At 40.0% G+C, this 20,710-nt stretch overlaps 1 pseudogene; it reads right to left on the bottom strand.

The window, feature by feature from the left end:
* Positions 1 to 8,963: 8,963 nt before the first annotated feature.
* LOC149147709 (U1 spliceosomal RNA) lies at positions 8,964 to 9,132 on the bottom strand (annotated as a pseudogene).
* Positions 9,133 to 20,710: the final 11,578 nt, after the last annotated feature.

Below are 20,710 nucleotides of genomic sequence, written 5' to 3'. Positions count from 1 at the left end.
TCTTTCGCGCAGAGGGACGGGACAGTGAGGGGCTATGAACGGGATTGAAAAGAGAGCGAAGGAGAATATGCTGGAGTGATGAATACAGGAGCTGGGTGAGATGAAGAGGAGGGCGATGGACTGCTGAAATCGAAGGGAGAAGTGCGATAATCTCAGAGGGCCGGGGGAGATCTTCAGGGATATGTCTGAGTCACTGCAGCCCTGCATAAACAGAGAGATTAGCGAGTGAAAACCAGCAAAGAGAGTAGCTAAGTTTACCAAGAGCGCCTTGGGAGTCTCTTCTTCCTGGAGAGAAATGAATTCTTCCACGGTACGCCTTCTGTTGCCGGAGTCGAGCTGCGGACAGGAGAACTGATCTGTGCTATTGCTTGAAGCCCCACTGCCATATATAATGATCTGAAGGAGCCACATTTGCTTGGATCCGCACCTAGGGGATCTGTTCTTGGGAGGAGGGTGGTCAACTGATTTGATAAGGCTGCAGGCTTGGCTTGTGCGGGGAGGTAAATCACAATCCCAGACCCTGAAAGAGACTGCGCTGGTCAGGTGGAGAATCCCGAAGGGATATGGGTCAATGATGGAGTTCAGATATTGAGGACCCTTAGGATTTCGATAGTACCTGGTAGTACAGGAGGGGATGCTGGGCCTAAAGCGAGGAAGAATATACCTGAGGTGGCTGCGATTTTTGGAGGGGTTATCGGGGGAAGCCCGCTTAGGGAATATCTTTCCTGTATATTCTGTCATTCTCCTTAACTTCACATATTTGCCTGCTTGAAGCCTTTTTTGCTTGATTGTCTGCCTCCTCATTGTTTGTTCTGAGAATGTGTTTGAAAGTGACATTGCCGAGGGACCTGATATTTCCCATAATCCTAGCTTTGATGTTGTTTAAAGCTGTTTGTCTGAATTCCTTCCCTGTGGTCAAGGCTGCAATGATGATTGCAGAATCTCCTAGAATTAGTAGATTTCTCAGACCGTAGCTCTTGGCCATGGAGGTCCCAAGAAGAAGGCTGTAGGCCTCCGCCCTGTTATTTGTCATGTTGCCCAACCCCCATTCGAAGGTGACTATGGTCTTCCCCTGACAATCTTTGATTACTCCCCCTGCTCCCGCTTGACCTGGGTTGTTCTTTGAGGCCCCATCAAAGTGGAGAGTAGGGCGATTTTGGCTATGGATCCAGCTTTTGACTTCTTCTTTAGTTCCTCTTAATTTCCAGTCCATGTTCCTCCTCACTGTATTCCCTTTCTTCTGATGTCCTCTCCCTAATTTGAACTTGCTGATCCACTCTTTGACTCTTGTGTCCGATTGTTCCCCTTCTTCCCGGTAGTTGCCATTTGCCTCAATGGTCTCGGTAATTAGAGCAATCGTTTTGGCGAGGACGCTGGAGATGCTTGGTTGTTTACCCTTGAAGATATACTTATTTCTGGCCAACCAAATTTGCCAGCAGAGGTTAGCGGGGATGCTTCTCCATATCCTTTTGACTAGACCTTTACATTTGCCAGAGTCCGGGAGATTATTTCCCCATTGCTTCTGAAGGGTAGTGATCTGACTGGGGAGGGCATTGATGCTCAGGGGTTCTGTGATAATTTTCCAGCAAGCTTTAGCAAAGGGGCAGTCTATGAAGAGATGGTTTATGCTTTCTTCTGCGTTCTTACACATATAGCAAATTGAAGGGCCTTGAATGCCTTTCTTCCTAAGGTTCTCAGCTGTGAGAATTTTACAGTGCATAAGGGTCCAATTAAAGAGCCTTACCTTTGGAATACACTCGGTTCTCCAAACAGCCCTCTGTAGAGGCCAATCGTTGATTGTTGAGGCGTTTTGCAGAACTTTGTAGCCTTCTCTTACCGTGTATTTGCTCCCACTAGGGTTCCAGACAAAGTTGTCTTCCTCCATTCTGTTGGTAGGGGCAGAACCAGTTAGAGACATCTTGAGTTCTTCCCAAAGGAACTTCAGGTCGTCTGGGAGGGGGAGAGGTCTCCAGCCAGACCAAAGGTCCTGATCCCAGAGGGAAATGTCATGAAGAGTTTTGAGCTTTTCCTCTGTCATCCACCGTTGTAGAGGCCTGAAGTCGATGCGAGCTGCCCTTGGTTCCGAGCCCATTATCTTGTCCTCCCATATGTTGATATCCTTGCCATTCCCCGGGGCTTTTGAAATGTTTGAAGTAAAGTAGGGAAGTGTCTTTTTGATCAATTTCCAAACAGGGGTGCATTGTCTTTCGACAATATTTCCTGCAAGGATGTTGCTTTTGCTTCCATTTAAGTATTTCCTCCTGATTACCTCTGTCCACCATGTGCCTTTCTCGTTGAGAATTCTCCAAACCAGTTTGCCACCCAGAGCCATGTTTGCAATCCTTGGTATTTTGATTCCAAGCCCTCCTTTTTCTAGAGGTAGGGTGACCTTGTCCCACTTCACCAAGCTGAACTTTTTTGTGTCTTGCTTACCACCTTGCCATAGGAAACTTCTGATGATCAACTCCATGTGCTTATGGATGCCTGCCGGAGCTAGGGTGGTAGCAAATTGGTAGATTGGAAGGGCTGAAAGGATGGCCTTTACTAGAATGGTTCTGCCAGCCAGATTTAGCCAATGCACTCCCCAATTCTGAAGTTTCCCTCTCATTTTCTCTATTATTTTCACCCATATCTCCGCTTTTATTGTTTCTTTGGCTAAGGGGAGCCCTAAGTATGTGAAGTGGGTCCAGTTTCCCTGGGCAGGGATGTCCATTATTGTGGATATTCTCTGAATTATATTCCTTGGCACATTCCAGGTATATATCATACACTTGTTGTTATTTAATTTGCCTCCTGAAGCTTGAAGGAAAAGATCCAGGATTCTTTTGAACCTTCGTGCCATAAGGCTGGAGGCTCCCCCTATTAGTAATGTGTCATCTGCAAAAAGGGAGTGATTTATTCCTTTGGTTCCTCTGGTTATATCCACCCCTGTAATTTCTTTTAATTTGCGCTTGTTCTCTAGGTGCAAGCTGAGGGTTTCAGCCACTATGATGTAAAGGAAGGGCGATAAAGGGCAACCCTGCCTCAGTCCTCTTGAGCTCTTGAAGGCAGTGCAGGGCCTTCCATTAATGAGGGGAGCTGTCCAGTTTTGGGAAATGCATTCCATTACCCTACTTGTGAAAAACTCTGAGATGCCAAATTTCAGAAGGACTGCCCTGAGAAAAGAGTGATTTACCCGGTCGAAAGCGTTCGCCATGTCCAACTTGATGATCATACCCCTCTCCTGCCTGGATAAACTGCTGTGAATTGCCTCCTGTATGAGAATGACATTATCCGTTATGTGGCGATTAGGGACAAAACCCCCTTGATTTTCCGATATGAGAGAGGGAAGGACATTTTTTAACCTTTGCGCCAAGACTTTTGTGATGATTTTGTATGATACATTACATAAGGAGATTGGGCGGAATCTGTCAAAGGATTGGGGATTCGATTCTTTGGGGATAAGTGCTAAATGAGAGGCCTTAATACTGCTGCCCATCTTGCATTTTTTGAAGAAGTTTTTGGCCATTCTTATGTAATCTTTCCTAATTACTTCCCAGTGGGTTTTGTAGAAGGCCACTGTGAGTCCATCAGGGCCTGGTGCCTTATCCAAAGGCATACTTAGGATGGTTCTTTCAATTTCTTCCTGCGTGACTTCCTTATCTAGTTCTTCATTCTGTTCTTCTGTGATTTTACTCTCTATTATATTTAGAAAATCCGGGTTTTCCGTGTAATGGGGGTCAGCAGATAGGAGGTTTTGAAAATGGCTGGTAGCTGCTTCCTTGATTTCCCATTGTTCTGTTAGGACTCTGCCTTCCCTGGTAATTTTACCAATATTGTTCCCTGCTCTCCTTAGCTTGATACTGTTGTGAAAGAGCGAAGTGTTCTTGTCTCCTGAATTGAGCCAAAGGCATCTCGATTTTTGTCTCAGCTCTTCCTCCTCTACGCGGTTCTGATTATACAGCTCCATGTGTAATTTGGTTTCCGTCCTTAAGTCTTCTGCTGTGTCTTGGCCCTTCTCTTTTTCTTGATTCCACTCTGTCAATTTCTCTTGAAGCTCGATTTTCCTTTTTTCCCCTTCAGTTGCGAAGTTTCTTGCCCATTGTTTGATAGCTGCCCGTAGAACTTTGATTTTCGTTTCCCATATGTAATGTGGGGAGCCAACAATTTCTATTGCCCAATTCTCTTTAACCAGATTCATGAAATCTTCATTCCTTTCCCATTCTCTGTTGTATTTAAAAGGTAATGGTCCCATGTTTTCTCCTTTAACTAGGTGCAAGGCAACAGGTTTATGGTCTGAGAAATAACGTTGAATTATAGTGCTCTCGATCCTTGAAAAGTTGACTACGATGCTCTCTTGAACCAGTATGCGGTCCAGCCTCTCTTTGATGTTGTTTCTACCAGTTCTCTTGTTCGACCAGGTAAAATGCCCATTCTGTGGGGGAACATCAACCAAGCTGTGAGTTTGGATGATTTTCTCCAAAGCTTCCCTAGAGGGATCTGCAAAAAAATTTCCCCCCATCTTCTCATCTATGTTTCTTATTAAATTCAAGTCTCCACCCAGGAAGATGTTCCTATCTTGTGCGCTCGTTAAATCCATGGAGATTGAATCCCAGCAAGAGGCTTTGTCTCTGTAATGGGGAGGAGCATAGACATTGTATATTGTGAATTCTTCATTATTGGGTATATATTGCATATCTGTTCTTAGCCACCATTTGTTTTGCTTGCTGTCTTTAAGTTTCCATTTATTTTTATCCCATATGGTTCCTAATCCACATGAGGCACCTACTGCGCTCAGCCCTTTTCCTTCAGAGCTTCTGTTTCTCTTTACAATGTTTTGGAAGTCCTGTTCACTGATTTTGGTCTCCTGAAGAAGTAGGAAGTCTGGGTGTTCCGATTTGATGAGATCTCGGACTGCATTGATTTTTAGGGAGGAGCCCATCCCCCTACAATTCCAAGAGACCAGCTTCATCATTTACTATGTTTGTTGTGTGGTCCGCTTTTCTCCTTCATCTTCTCCCCGCTTCCTTTGGTCTTATCTAGAAAGGTATCCATCGGCTGTTGGGTCCCTGTGGCCATTTCCTTTGCTGCATTCTCATCTCTTATCTCTTTGTTTGACTTCCAGCCTACTTTTCTGGGTGGGTCGGTGGACGGGATAATTTCCTTTGTCTTGTTCCTTGTTAGGATTCTTTCAACAGTTGGGGGAGGGGAGGATGGGGGAGGAGAGGAAGGAGGTATTGTAAGGCCTCTCGGCGAAGAGGGGAGGGATGGGGGATCCTCGGCTGAAAGGGATTCGAAAGGGTTGGAGGAGGAGGGAATAGGTGGGCCAGATCCGGAGGGGTGGGAAGGGGAGGCAGGGGTTTCATGGGAGGATTTGGAGGGGTTTCCCGGGGGTGGATTTGACTTCTTTCTCTTGACTTTTTCCCATGGTTCTTCCGGTGCTTCTGCATTTTCAGACTCTATTGGTTTATTTTTGCTGCATCTATTAGCAAAATGGCCATATTCATGACATACCTTACATTTAAACGGCAGCTGTTCGTAGTCCACTTGTTGGATGTGCGTCCACTGATCCACCCTGAGTTTGATCGCTTCCGGTAGTCCTTTCCCCAGGTCCACTTCTACACATATCCGGGCGCATGCATGCATATTCTCCTTTGGCTCCGATCTATCAATATATTTCCCCACAACGTTTCCTATAGCTCTCACCAATTCATCTCCCCAGCAGTGAAGGGGCAGATGGGGGAGACGGACTCAGGCTGGGACAGCACTGGGAACGTCCATCTCAGGGTCGAAGTCAGGGGTCCATCTGTTAAGATACAAGCCTCTTGTGTCCATGAAATATGGGCCGTTTCTGAAGATAAGGTTGCGATCTTCCACTGTTTCGAAGAGGAAGGTGAAGAAGCCCCTCCCGCAAAACCTTATTGCTATCTTTCCTTGGACCATTGAGTTCCAGTTTCTTTCCACCCAGCGTTGGACAGTGCGGGGTGATGGCCATAGCCCGGTGAACTGGCCCACCAGGCCGCGATCTGCTAAAGCTACTGCAGCTCTCCTCGGTAGGGCGGGAGGGAGCGGAACTTCTGGGATTTCATCAAACTTCTTAATGAACTTTGAGGCTGTAGGGCGAATTTTTTCTGAGGAGGTCTCTTTGGTTAGAGAGGCAAACATTTTTTCCAGATCATCCTTCTCAAGGTTTGGCGGATCCATTGTAAGAGAGAACTGCAGCGCCGCAGTTCTCCAGCAAGAACAGAGGGAAAGGGCCGCAGGCCCCCGATGAATGGGCAGGAGGCCCCAGGGTGGAAAGGGGAGCGTGCAGGAGGGGAAGCGGCCCAGCAGCAGGGCTGCCAGGCGCAGGCGCGCAGAGGGAAGCTGGTGGCAGCAGCCTAGGTCAGGGGTGCAGGCGCGGGCTCACGGGCTCGCAGCGACCATCCCTTATTTATGATCCCGAATGCACTCTATACATTAGAAAGAGAGACCAGAGGAAATTTTATCGTTGTTTGTTGAATTTATATGGTCTCATGTGAGGGTAACGGCCACTCAAATCCTATCTTATCCGGTGGGTGAAGAACGGTGAAGTATCGGTTTACATTTTTCAAATTACAATTGGAAATTATTTCGAAGATGAATCGGTTCAATATTTGGTAAATGCTCATAAATATAATATGATTACCTCCATTAATCGGGCGACTTTGGAAAAAAGGATCATGTGCCATACAAATATGATCAATTACTTTCGTTAATTCTCCCTCACGTCAGGTCACCGTCAAAGTGGAAATAGAGAGGATTAATAAAGAAAGTATATATATATATATATGTTTTATGTTTTACTCTAACAACTTCCCTTTTATTATTTTAAAAAATTGTATAACCCCTATATAGCTCGTTTTATTATAAAAGGAAATGTTCGAAACTACACCTCTCGCTACGCTACAGTGGTTAACCTCTCGATTTATAATGCATTAGCAGTGGTTAACCTCTAACTTTATAATGCATTTAGCAGTAGTTAACCTCTAACTTTATATTGCATTTAGCAGTGGTTAATCTCTAGCTTTATAATGCATTTAGCAATGGTTAATCTCTAGCTTTATAATGCATTTAGCAGTGCTGTTTTCACTAATTGACAGCTTAACATCTTTTAAGTTTTAGTCCAGGTAAATTATTAATTTATTTTTAGGTTTGATTGGATGTTAATTATTATTATTATAATTATTATGAATAGAAACAATTTTACATAGAATTTTTTTTTTTCAGAGAGTGAAAATCAGCATATATTATATTGAGAAAATATAAGAATATACATATAAACCATTATAGCAGGCGTGCTATTGAGCCTCATTATCAGGAGTAGTCCATCCAATAACATTCAGAGGACATGTACAGGCCATGATGAGACATGGGGCCGGATAATATCGAAAGGAAATCCATATGACGATACAATGTGATGCTAAAGACAGAAAAACAGAAAATAGCATGGAGCCTACAATAATTTGCAGAGCCATACAATCCTGAAGCCGAGAGATTAAAACCGTCTTGACATTGCACAGCGAGAAGGAGCCATTGATATAAAAATGGCCAGGAACAAAATAGAGCGAAAAACCCACGGCCGCTTTAGAGGGAACCTATGCAAAGACATGAAAACTTAAAGAAGGAACAGAGACATCAACATGATGAATTTAGCATCTCCGATATGTGAATGAAAAGGGAGAGGATTGGTTCTTTGGAATCCTGAAAAATGCATGCATTTCTCCACTTCTAGATACACCAACAGGTAATGATAAATAAAGATTGCCACTCTTGACATTGAGCAGACCACCACTTGAAACCCTCCTGCACAGATGCGAAAACCTGCAGAGCAAAACCATGAGATATTGAAAGTTCATACCAGATTTGAGCAGTTCCTGGGCACTGGAAAAACATGTGGGCGTTCGTTTCCATCGCTTGTCGACACATAACACATCTGCTTGGACCCGACCACCCCTTCTGATGAAGAACCTCCCATGAGAGATTACGATCAGAAAATAGCAGCCAGGAGAATAAAATGGCCTTGAGCGGGCAATGGGCTTTCCAAAATTTGTAAGGGAAAATTGGAGAAGGCCGCTGTTGGAGATTGGACAAGGCAGTAACGTATAAATCGGAGACCCGAATGGGTAGAGTTGAATTCGACTTGGTCCATATCAATACATCAGCATCACCTGTCTGAACAATACTCTTGTCTGAGAAAAATTTTGAGGCCAGCTCCCAAGGCTGTTGCAGCGAAGGAGGAAGCCCCAGGTCCTGCGCACTACAATTTTACATAGAAATAGAACATTTAATAGACCCGAAATTCCAGTTATGCTATCATTCCCGTGTTGATTGACGAAACATACAAATGCCTTATCGGCAATGATTCTTTAACTAGTTTGATTAGTTGGCAGCGTAACATGTCAGTGTTAATATATTCATCATTAATCAAATTTTGAAGGGATGCTTTGACAGCTGAAAATAAGTAGTCTGCTCTAGGGTTTTAAATGAGGAGGTTGTATATGCTTATTGTTTGATTCATTTAATGTTTTATAGCATATTGTATATTTGTTGACAACGTAACATGTTACTGTTAATATACTTATCGTTCAAATTTATTTCAAATTAAAACTCTTATATAAAAATGGTGACGCCTTGATCTAACCAATATTCGTATGCCTTATCCATAAATCTTCTATTAATCCATCCTGCATAGTTTGTTGTTCTTTCGTTTTTCTTATTTACCTTTGTCTTTTTTTCAAATGGAAAAGCACCAAGAAAATTCGGATTTTCTCCGTTCCAAGTACGTAGAGATACACAAAAGTTGAATGCTACGTGATAGCTTCAAACACTTGCCAATCCAGTGGACTTACATCTCCGAAATGCCGTCTGGGTGCATTTAGCACATGCAGAGCACTTTCTTTCCATTTTCAAACAACTTGAGAAAGATAGATCCAACATTCATCTCAAACAATTGATAAAAGATTAGGGCGACGACGCGAACGCGAGCCTCCGCTGCCACAAATTATGACGTTCACTTTCCTTAGTGAGAATTAGTGAGAAATGCTAGGTAAACTCCCTCCCTAGTGCAATGGCGCTGGCCTTCCTAGGCTATCGACCTTCTTGATCATCAATTGACCCCGCCCAGGTAAGTATGTCATTATGTCATATATGTAAGAAAAAGATATATCAACACTCGTACCAAAGTATTGATAACAATGCTGTCATGTATCTAAGAAAATCGTGAAGGATGTCATACGAATAAAATATTATTTAATATACAAATTGAAAAAGTAGTATTGATAACAATGCTGTCATGTATCTAAGAAAAAGATAGATCAACAGTCGTACCAAAGTATTGATAACAATGCTGTCATGTATCTAAGAAAATCGTGAAGGATGTCATATGAATAAAATATTATTTAATATACAAAATGAGAAAGTAGTATTGATAACAATGCTGTCATGTATCTAAGAAAATCGTGAAGCATGTAATATGAATAGAATATTATCTAATATACAAAATGAAATAGTAAGTGAATTATTAAGCGAGTAGTTTTTAATTATATTTTTGGGAATTTTGGTGGATTTATAGTATTTAGTATATAAAATGAAAAATAGTAAATGAATTATTAAGGAGCAGTTTTTAAGGATATTTTTGAGAGTTTTCGGTGGATTTATGGTTGGAATTAGAAGAAAAATTTTTGTGATCAAATAGTGATTTGTGTATTTGAAAGGATTTTGATTATATATATGGATTCAACACCATAAAAAATCTAAGGATATCTGGATGGTGAAAAATTAATTTGTGATTTCAATGAATTAACTTGTAATTTAACAAATTAGACGGAAACACTTTCCAAAAAGTGGCACTTAAAGACTATTTGATTATGAAATGAGTGAATAGTGATTACTATTTACTACTTCCATGTGGCAATCTAAATTTACTAGATAGATGTCTTCCTATATTCCCAACAAACATTGTCACTTTAATTGTGAAAAATTAAGTTAACTTGTGATTTCAATAAATCCTTGTCAAATTGTATACAAATTAAACCAAAAAATATCACTTAAGAACTACTCAATCATGAAGTAAGTGTATCACTTACTCGATTATGAAGTAAGTGAATGGTGATTAATATTTACTACTTTTATGTGATAGTATGAATTTATGGCAAGCCTTATTTATCATGCTATCAAGCCATAAATGCTGCGAGTTGGATAATGTACTTGTTTCAATCTAGCGGTGGACATATAGTGGCTCCACACATTTATGGCTCGATGGCTCCACGAATTTATGGCTAGATAGCATGGTAAAATAGTTGTCTTTAGTCTGACTTTTTGGACTTAATTTGAGGTCAAATCTTGTTTTGTGTTATTTAAACTGGTTTTTTACTGTATATATGGACCCTCAAAAACCTTTGGGGCACTTAGATTGTGCAAGTGTTACTTATCAAACTTGTGATTTCTCTAAATTCTTGCGGGATTTTAGAAACATTAAACCCAAAAAACTCACAAAAAAATCTTCCAAAAAATCACACTAAAAACAATTAACATGGTAAATAAATCAAACCTAAATTTACTAGATAGATATACTCACGCATTCCCAAAAAATATTGTCAGTTGCTGCCATCCATCCAAATCGCTTTTAGTCAATCAAATACATAAATTATATTATTTAGGGCTATCTGTATCTTACTGATATGAAATGGGGCACTAAAGGCTTCTTGTCAAGCTTACAAGACCTCTCCCACTCCAAAGCTTATATATTCCCAAGATCTAGCTTATGCTTGACAATTGTGGAATTAAAGGACTTGAAATAGGTGTATGTCTTCGTTTGCCTTTAACTGTTAAGCACTTTTGTTCGTTTGCTTAAAATGATATGAAATGCATATAACAGTAAATAAAGCAGGAAATAAGCAAACCACAAAAGACAACAATATAATATGGAGTTCACCTTGATATCTTGGGCTATGTCTCCTTGAGCTCTAATCAACTCGACTAGGCTCTCTCGGATTATGGTAATCTTTCTTTTACAAGTTCCACGCTCGACTCCATTGGTTTACAACTGAACTTATGGGTTTAGAATACCATCTTACCCCTAGCTATCCTCACTCTGTAGACAGATCTAGGCTTCTCTAGACTTGACTCCTTCAGTTAGTGCTCTGAGCTTCTGAGCTTCTAGCTTCTCTGACTCCCTCAGAGTTCTTTCACTATCTCTGGAACTCCTTCTTCTGTCTTCAGCACACTCTGGACACCAACAACAGCTTGATCATTTGATCTCTTTGTTGTTCTGCAGCTGCATTACAACATCATGGCTCTTAGAAGTCCGCTTTGAGCTCTTTGGCTATGAGGCTCTTCCTCCAACCTCTGGTGGCTATGCTTCTGTCAAGCACTCTAGTTCTGCAGCTCTGGTGCTCTCGGCTCACTCACTCTTGGCTCTCACGAGCTTTTGGGTTCGCTCGACCTCCAAGTGACCCTCTGTCAATTCTTCTCTCTGTGTTATCTCTCGGCCTCTACGCGCATTCTCAGCAACCTTCAACCTCTTTGTCAATTGAGCTCCCCATGCTCTTGTAACACATTGGTTATAGTCCTTCATCATTGAAGAACCCATCTGTTTCATCACAAGAATCCATTTACAAATGGAAAAGAATAGGTGGGCAAGAAACCTAGTCGTTTTTCCTTCCTTTGGCCAAAATGACCAAATAACGGAATACACAGGAAAACACACACAAAACACATCATGGGCATTTTAGCCGGACTTCAAATAATATGCAATCGCATTTATATTCCCATCGGGTCCGCCTTTGGTCACAATATTGCAATCGCATTGTCGCATGGTCAAAAACCCAAATACATGGGAATACACAAAAATCTGAAATTCTGGATTTCAAATGATATGTAGTCGCATCTATAATCCCTTTCAGGTCTGTGCTTTACTGCATATCGCTATCACATGGCATAGGCCAAAACAACCCAATACACAGGAAATACATAGAAATCACATAATTTCGGATTTCAAAATTTATAAAATCGCGTCTATAATTCCCATCGGGTCCGCCTTTTATCAACATATCGCAAGTTGCATATCGCAATGTGCATTGGCCCTTTGTATCAGGGATCACCGATCGTCGATATCAGCGCATTGCATATCGCCTGTCGGCACTGTCGCATATCGGCACCATCGTTGATCGCATATCAGCATATCGTAGTGCATTGGCCCTGGTATCGGGGGTTTTCCGATCGCTGATTGCCGATATCGCCGATCAGCCCATCGAAACATCGACATATCATAATATCGCTTATCGGCAGTCATTGCTTCCATGATCCGCAGCCCTTAAGCTTCCCTGATCAACGATCTTTGATCAGATCCTGACCGTTGATTTCCCGTTTAATCCAATGACTGACAACGCTCATTGCAATTGGTCCATCACAAGTCTTCACGCCTTTGGTTAAGTCCTTCCCTTTGGCATTTACAATGCGATTTTTGCATATAAGGCCTTAAGCCCATTTTTATAAGAAATGCCTCCTTTTCTAAGGATAATGGGCAATCTTCTTTTTGCGATAACTTCTTCATTTGAAGTCCATTTTAACCCATTCAAATTGCATTAGATTTAGATTGAAGAGATCTATGCAATGGGACTATTTCCAAGAGCATCCCTTGACTTTCATTTTCCTCTGTGAGGAACATTTTTAGACTTAGAAATCTATTCTAGATCCATTTTGGATCACACCTTCCCACTAAAAAGAACTTTTGGTCTCCAAAAGTCTAATATACTGATCTTAACAGTAGATGAGAGTACAACACCCTCTTATTTTAGCCTTCATACACTTGCTTTCATGGCTAGTGCCTCTGAACCAAAACCTTTGAACACTCCCTTCCTGGATGTTCTTGTTCTCCTGGGAAGAACTCTCTTCCTCCTTGACTTCCTGCAAAACTCCTACTGAGAAGGTTACAGAAGGTAGTTTGAACTCCTCTACCTTGATCATTGATCCAAGGTGGCTCAAACCAATGTGAAGTTACATTTGCTTCACAAAATTTTCATTTGTACCTGTTTGACATACTGTCAACAACAATTGTTAACAACAATAGGATTACAGACAATAACTGGATGGCCTAAACTCCCGCTTCAACAAAAGAAACAGATTTCACATCTTGTTAACACCTCCATGTTTTTACATCTGCATACAAATGATTGACTAGATAACAAGCCAACAAAACATGCCTTTAAAACAATTGACCCTTCAAGTCAAGCATGTAGAAAAGATCTCAAGGATTATTTTCAAAAGATGAAACACTTCATCATTATCTCCATCTTGGAGACCAAATCAACTTTTCCCAAGTCAATATTAACATTACATGCATGCCAAAGAAATCAACCCTTCAATTTAATCACACATACATGTTTAAATACAATGAAATCATCAACATCCCTATGTTCATGCATATCAAGCTTATGCATGCATTTCATCTTTCAACTTTCGCTTAAGCACACTGCACTTTCGAAGCTGAAATGAACATAATGTTGTAGCAATAAAGTGAGTCTCCTACTCAACCTTTTCCATTCACCTTCTTGGTAAAAAACTGCAACTTGCATTCCATTAACAAAGAAATGCAAATAGATGTGTTATATCAATAGACATGTAATCTTAATTGGATAAGAACTCTAACCATTTCTTACCAATCCATTTCAAAGGTCCTTCCTTTGTTTGCACATCAACAACAACATGTGAATCATCTTGAAACACATCATTCATGGAATCTTTCTTTCCATTCCTGCCATTCTCTCTTTCCACCCTCTTCAAGTTTTGTGGAAGCATTGTTGGATTCAAAGTCCAACATTTTGCATCAACATGTCCTTGCTTATGGCAGTAAGTGCAACACATGTGCATCTTCTTGACAGCATGATTTCCCTTGTCCAATGGACCTTTGGCTCTTTTCTTCTTTTCCTTGAAAAGTTTCCTGTATGTGGCCATTCTCTTCCAGCATCTAGAAACATTATGGTTATCCAAACCACAAAAAGAACATGCAATTCTTTTCCCATGCTTCTATGGAAATTTACCATGATGAACATAATCAAAAGGCATATGGTTAGAACCAGATTTATACCTTTCTCTTTCACCTCTATTGCCTTCATGAGGAGGTGAATTAAATGAAGAAGTAGATCCCTTTGGAACACCATCAAACTCTTCAATGGTTTCAGAGTTTCCACAACTATCTGGTTCACGTGTATGTTGATGAACAACTGCATTATGCAATTGATATTTCAAGCTATTGCATTCTCCATGAATATAATCTTCACACTCTTGAGGTATAATACCTGCAATGAAACTCCTTCTTGGAACTGTTTCAATTGTCTTCATGACAGCTTTGAAACTTTCTCCATAAGATTGTCCATAGCCAAGACTCAAATACTTAGGTCTTTCCTCAACCATTATTGGCTCAACAATACCCTGTGCATGTTTGCCCAAGCCTTTTCCTTCATAGCCCATCTTGGACATTAACTTGGAACCTATGCCTCTGGTATGTTTTTCAAAAGAACCAATATAATCATTCATAGAAGAATTTGAAGACAAACATGAATTATTTACCTCTTTTTCAAGCTGATACTTGACTAAGGCTTCTTTGGCAACAAATATTTGTGTCTCCAACTCATGTATCCTTTCCAGGTTCCTATTTGCAATATGAAGTTGCCTCTCCATTTCCTGCAATTTGTCAGAAAGCAACTGCTGCTCTTCCTTCATGGAATTCAACTTCTCTCTAAGTATGATGCTCTTCCTTCCATCCTCATACATTTCTCTCACCATATCCATCATGATGAACAAGTTTTGCTTTATGTCTTCATCAAAGACTCTTGTGAAGAAAGAAGAATTTGAGGACTCACTTGTAGAAGTAGTCATTATCAAAATGAGCAAAAGAACTTCAAACAAGATTAACAAAGAGCTTATTCAAGAAACCTTTTGCAACAAACCTCTTGTGCTTCAAGGATTTCTTTTAGGTCCTTTGTAATAAGAAGAATGCCTTCAGCCCTTCTTCCTTCTTATCCTCTCCTGGACTTAGCTAACAACAGCTTTCCCTGAACCTTTGCAAACTCAAACAATAGTTAGTTTACAAACAATCAAACAATCAATCGTTGACTGTTTAAACATCTTTCAAGTTAAACAAGCATATAGATTTCTTTGTCAATCAATCATTATGATCTGATACCACTTGCATCATGATGCCATCTGCTCTGGTATAACCAGTTTTGATATCACCTTCTTTGAAGGTGGGGTTAATCAACCTTTGATCTGATATAACCACTCTGATACCACCTAATCTGAAATGGGGCACTAAAGGCTTCTTGTCAAGCTTACAAGAACCTCCCCCACTCCAAAGCTTATATATTCCCAAGATCTAGCTTATGCTTGACAATTGTGGAATTAAAGGACTTGAAATAGGTGTATGTCTTTGTTTTCCTTTAACTGTTAAGTACTTTTGTTCATTTTCTTAAACTGATATGAAATGCATATAATAGTAAATAAAGTAGCAAATAAGCAAACCATAAAAGACAACAATATAATATGGAGTTCACCCTGATATCTTGGGCTACGTATCCTTGATCTCTAATCGACTCGACTAGGCTCTCTGGGATTATGTTAATCTTTATTTTACAAGTTCCACACTCAACTCCATTGGTTTACAACTGAACCTATGGGTTTAGAATACCATCTTACCCCTGGTTGTCCTCACTCTGCAGATAGATCTAGGCTTCTCTGGACTTGACTCCTTTAGTTAGTGCTCTGAGCTTCTTGAGCTTCTGGCTTCTCTAACTCCCTCAGAGTTCTTTCACTGTCTCTGGAACTCCTTCTTCTGTCTTCAGCACACTCTGGACACCAACAATAGCTTGATCATTTGATCTATTTGTTGTTCTGCAACTTCACTACAACATCATGGCTCTTAGAAGTCTGCTTTGAGCTCTTTGGCTCTGAGGTTCTGCCTCCAACCTCTGGTGGTTATGCCTCTATCAAGCACTCTGGCTCTTCGGCTCTGGTGCTCTCGGCTCTCTAGCTCTTGGTTCGCATGAGCTTTTGGGTTCGCTCAACCTCCAAGCGACCCTCTATCAATAATGCTCTCTATGTTATCTCTTAGCCTCTGCACGCATTCTCAGCAACCTTCATCCTCTCTGTCAATTGAGCTCCCTATGCTCTTATAACACATTGGTTACAGTCCTTCATCATTGAAGAACCTGACTGTTTCATCACAAGAATCTGTTTACAAATGGAAAAGAATAGGCGGGAAGGAAACTCGGTCGTTTTTCCTTCCTTTGGCCAAAATAGCCAAATAACAAAATACATAGGAAAATGCACACAAAACACATCATGGGCCTTGTAGCCGGACTTCAAATAATATGCAATCACATTCATATTCCCATCGGGTCCACCTTTGGTCGCAATATCGTAATCGCATTGTCGCATGGTCAAAAACCCAAATACACAGTTATACACAGAAAATCTGAAATTCCAGATTTCAAATGATATACAATTGCATCTATAATCCCTTTCGGGTCCGCACTTTATCGGATATCGCTATCGCATGGCGTAGGCCAAAACAACCCAATACAAGGGAAATACATAGAAATCCCGTAATTCTGGATTTCAAAATTTATGAAATCACGTCCATAATTCCCATTCGGTCCACCTTTTATCGGCATATCGCAAGTCACATATTGCAATGTGCATTGGCCCTTTGTATCAGGGATGACTGATCATCAATTGTCGATTGCTGATATCAGCACATCGCATATCGCCTGTCGGCACTGTCGCATATCGGCGCCATCGCTGATCGCATATCGGCATATCGTAGTGCATTGGCCCTGGTATCTGGGGTTCGTTGATCGTCGATCGCTGATATTGTCGATCGGCCAATTGGAACATCGACATATCGCAATATCTCTTATCAGTGGTTTCTGCTTCCATGATTCGCAGCCCTTAAGCTTCCCCGATCAGCAATCTCCGATCAGATTCTGACCGTTGATTTCTTGTTTAATCCAACAGCTGACAATGCTCATCGCAATTGGCCCATCGCAAGTCTTCACGCTTTTGGTTAAGTCCTTCCCTTTGGCATTTACGATGTAATTTTTGCATATAAGGCCTTAAGCCCATTTTTATAAGAAATGCCTCCTTTTCTAAGGATAATGGGCAATCTTCTTTTTGCGATAACTTCTTCATCCGAAGTCCATTTTAGCCCATTAAAATTGCATTAGATTTAGATTGAAGAGATCTATGCAATGGGACTATTTCCAAGAGCATCCCTTAACTTTAATTTTCCTTTGTGAGGAACATTTTTAGACTTAGAAGTACATTCTAGATCCATTTTGGATCACTTACGATGTGTGTTTTCACAACATTAAAAGTTCAGTTTGCACAATGCCCAAAGTGACACAACTCTACCTTTAGTCAAGCTTTCCATCTGTCTAGTACACATAGGCACTTAAAATACCCGAAAATCATGACAGCAAATGGTCTGTTAACCATCTTCTATAGTTCAATTCAGATGAATTTCAAAGAAATTGGATTTCTCACGCTGGAATGAGAATCTAAGAGGTTCACACCGACAAATATCCTTCGTTCTCCTATTTCCCATTAAAATAATTATGAAACATGATTGTAATTTCAATTTCAGTAAATTTCTAATCCTTGAAATAGAAATGGTTAGAAGTTTCCATTTTCTAACTATAGTTTCTAATCCTTGAAATAGAAATACTTAGAAGTTTACATCTTATTTAAGGTGAAAAGTTATATAGGCATAATTGGAATATAATTTAATATCACATGTAAGCATAGATTCTCATGGGTCATTATGGAAGATAAGTATTTGTATTTCAGTGATTGTAATATCCAATGATGCATTAACAGTTATTTTACAAAGTTTTACTATTAGTGTCAATTTTTACTTTTGTATTACTTGAAGTGTTAAAATTATTAGGCTGCAAAGCTAGAACATATGATGTTAATTATTAATTTAAAGAATTTGATCAATTTTAAAAGAATTGAAGAATTAGTTAAGAAAACTCCTGAAATAGTTACCAGCAGTTTTCCCATCTTTCCCTTGAAAAAGAGGAATGACAGAGCCTTGGGGGTTGGAGAAAAAACTGTCAGAGAGAGGATGCTGTTGTGAATGGTTTCTTCCTGGAGCTGGAAAAAATATCCAATGGGAACAAGACCTTGGATAACAGCCGGAAGGTACGAGACTTGAGGCTGTACATAGTTTGGACTCCCAAGGTACCAAGCTGTTTTAGCCACTATCAAGAGTTGGAAGAGCTCGGAGGGGGATTCTGGACGTAATCGCCAGATCCATGGTTGGGTGGTGAGACTTTCTAGGTAGAGAAAATACATGCATGCTTACAAGTAAAGCAGGAAACAGATAAGTATCAATTCTGTGTTTATTAAATATCAATAGGAAAAAGGTTTGTCGCTTTATTTTAGTAAATGCACAGGTTAACCTGCTAACGAATGAATAGTATGATTCTGTCAGTAGAAAAATTTTAGACTATCAATTCTTTTATAATTTCAATACTGTCAGTTAGTTATACATATCATTGCATCAAGAAAATAAGGTAATGAAATTTATTCCCACCTTCTGAAATGAAAGATAACAGTTGTTTCAAGCCTTAAGCGAAAGAACAAGACCAATTTCTGTAACTCATATTATGTCCTAACTACTATTTATTACACAGAAGACTTTATTAGCCTATAGAATTTCTTCGACCTGTAACTGTAACTCGGTCGATCTATGAACAATAATATGCTTTCCCTTCAACCATCATTAATCAAAAGAAACATATGGAAATGGGATTCACATTCAACAGACAATATATAACAGTAACTATTTGAAGTACTTATCGGTTTCTTACAGGAACTGTTCAATACCTAAGTTAAAAGAAATAACCCGTTACAGTAAAGAACAATAACCTAGAATCATGACTGTGGAAACAGAAATAAAAATCAAATATTTTAATAATTAACCCAACATAATAGCTATGCGTTTTATAAATGCTTGGTGGTCAGACCCATATTGGGAAAACCCTGACGGCGAAGCCGTTTAAAAAAAGAGAAGAACAGAGTAATTGTATTTAAAACAGTATAACAATTTACAACGAAGTATTCAACCCTTTGTTAAGTGATATACATAAATTTCATAAAGCCAAAACAACAGTGTATTTATCGGGCTCAAGCTGGGGCGCGTCTGTTCCCCATCGTTCTAATCTACAATAACCCTAAGATCTATGTATCTTTTGATACTTTGGCTGGTGAATCATCAAAAATATCAATATAAAGAAAATCTAACAATCTACCAATCCTCCACCTAAATCTGAGATTGCCTTTGGGAACTCGTCCGATAACCGGAGAGGAACCAACCTGTACACGAAGTCAGAAACCATGGTCAGGGCGCAGCTTCGCTCCAAGGAACGTTCTCTAAGTTTATACACATGAAACTCACCATAGAGCATACCTGCAGATGGTTACAATGTTAGAATAAGCCTGAGCGCAATCAAAGGGCACTAAGAAATAAATATGAATTCTGAAGAATGATCTTACCTCGAGATGAAGTTGCCAAACATTAATCGGCAGGCCACACCTAAAATTGACAAGTCTTGATATCAAACCCTCATGAAACCAGAAGGAACCCTGTATGGAAACCATGCGGGTCTGTCTACATTACCTTGGGTTTGGAGAGTGAATCCATGACGCATTCCTCCACCACCATGAACCAGCTATCGAATAATCTACCTATGCAGGAGTTGAATAAGAGGTTTCAGGGAATGACTTAAGTGTCAAGCGAAAGAATAGAATAACAGACAGAGCGAAATTGAAAGCGCATGCTCATTTGCATGTTCCTATGTGATCGTGGAGGGCACTTTCCTCCATTCCACCTTCCAGGCACCTGAAACTTCAAAGCCATTTCTCACCCACCTCGGCACAGCCAAATGAACCTCACATTGCCGAGAAAGGAATTAACTTACCACCTTCAATCCCAAATCGATAAGACCTTCGATCTGCCTAGATCCAATGGTGGAGTATCTACCAAATGCAAGGGTTCAAGACCCTTCTGAGCAACCAGACTAAATGAAATTAATGCAAGACTGTGTGGCCAGTGAAGAGAGGGACTATGGTGACAGGAAAGAGCCTTGGGGCTCTCCCGCCTTAATGGAGGGGCACCATTCCGAGGTAAGCCTGCTCAGACGGTGTTAATGCAGGTTACGTGGAGGTACAACTAGGAGTTAAAGCGTAACCGCGGTATTATCCAATGTCAACATTAACATTACATGCAAATAAAATGTGTAGTAAACCTTTAATGAACCCTTTAATATGCGCTTGGAGCTTTGACATAGAGTTAAATCATTTAGTGGTCGGACATTTCAATTAAAATAAATAAGTTACATTCTTCGTTGATTTTTTTTTTGGGGTTTAGGATGTTACAGTTATATACCAGTTATTTACTGATCTAATGTCAAAATGTAATTTATTATATTTTATATTATTAATTTTTATTTTGTTATAATTTTAAAATTATTATTTATTATTAAGGAAATTATTTAAAATTTAAAAAGATAAATTATTATGTTTCTTTTTATTATGGGAATGGGCAATTGGGTTTGTTTCAAATTAACATGATAGGAGTATAAATTGTTGTCACTATAACTTTTAGGTGTTATGTATGTTCTTTTGGAAAATACTAGTAAATCGCAGG

Source organism: Pinus tabuliformis, chromosome 9 (assembly GCF_031772625.1).
Source record: "Pinus tabuliformis cultivar Carrire ecotype Pingquan chromosome 9, CPIR1, whole genome shotgun sequence".
Classification (NCBI taxonomy): domain Eukaryota; kingdom Viridiplantae; phylum Streptophyta; class Pinopsida; order Pinales; family Pinaceae; genus Pinus; species Pinus tabuliformis.
This window is presented reverse-complemented; position numbering and strand designations above follow the sequence as displayed.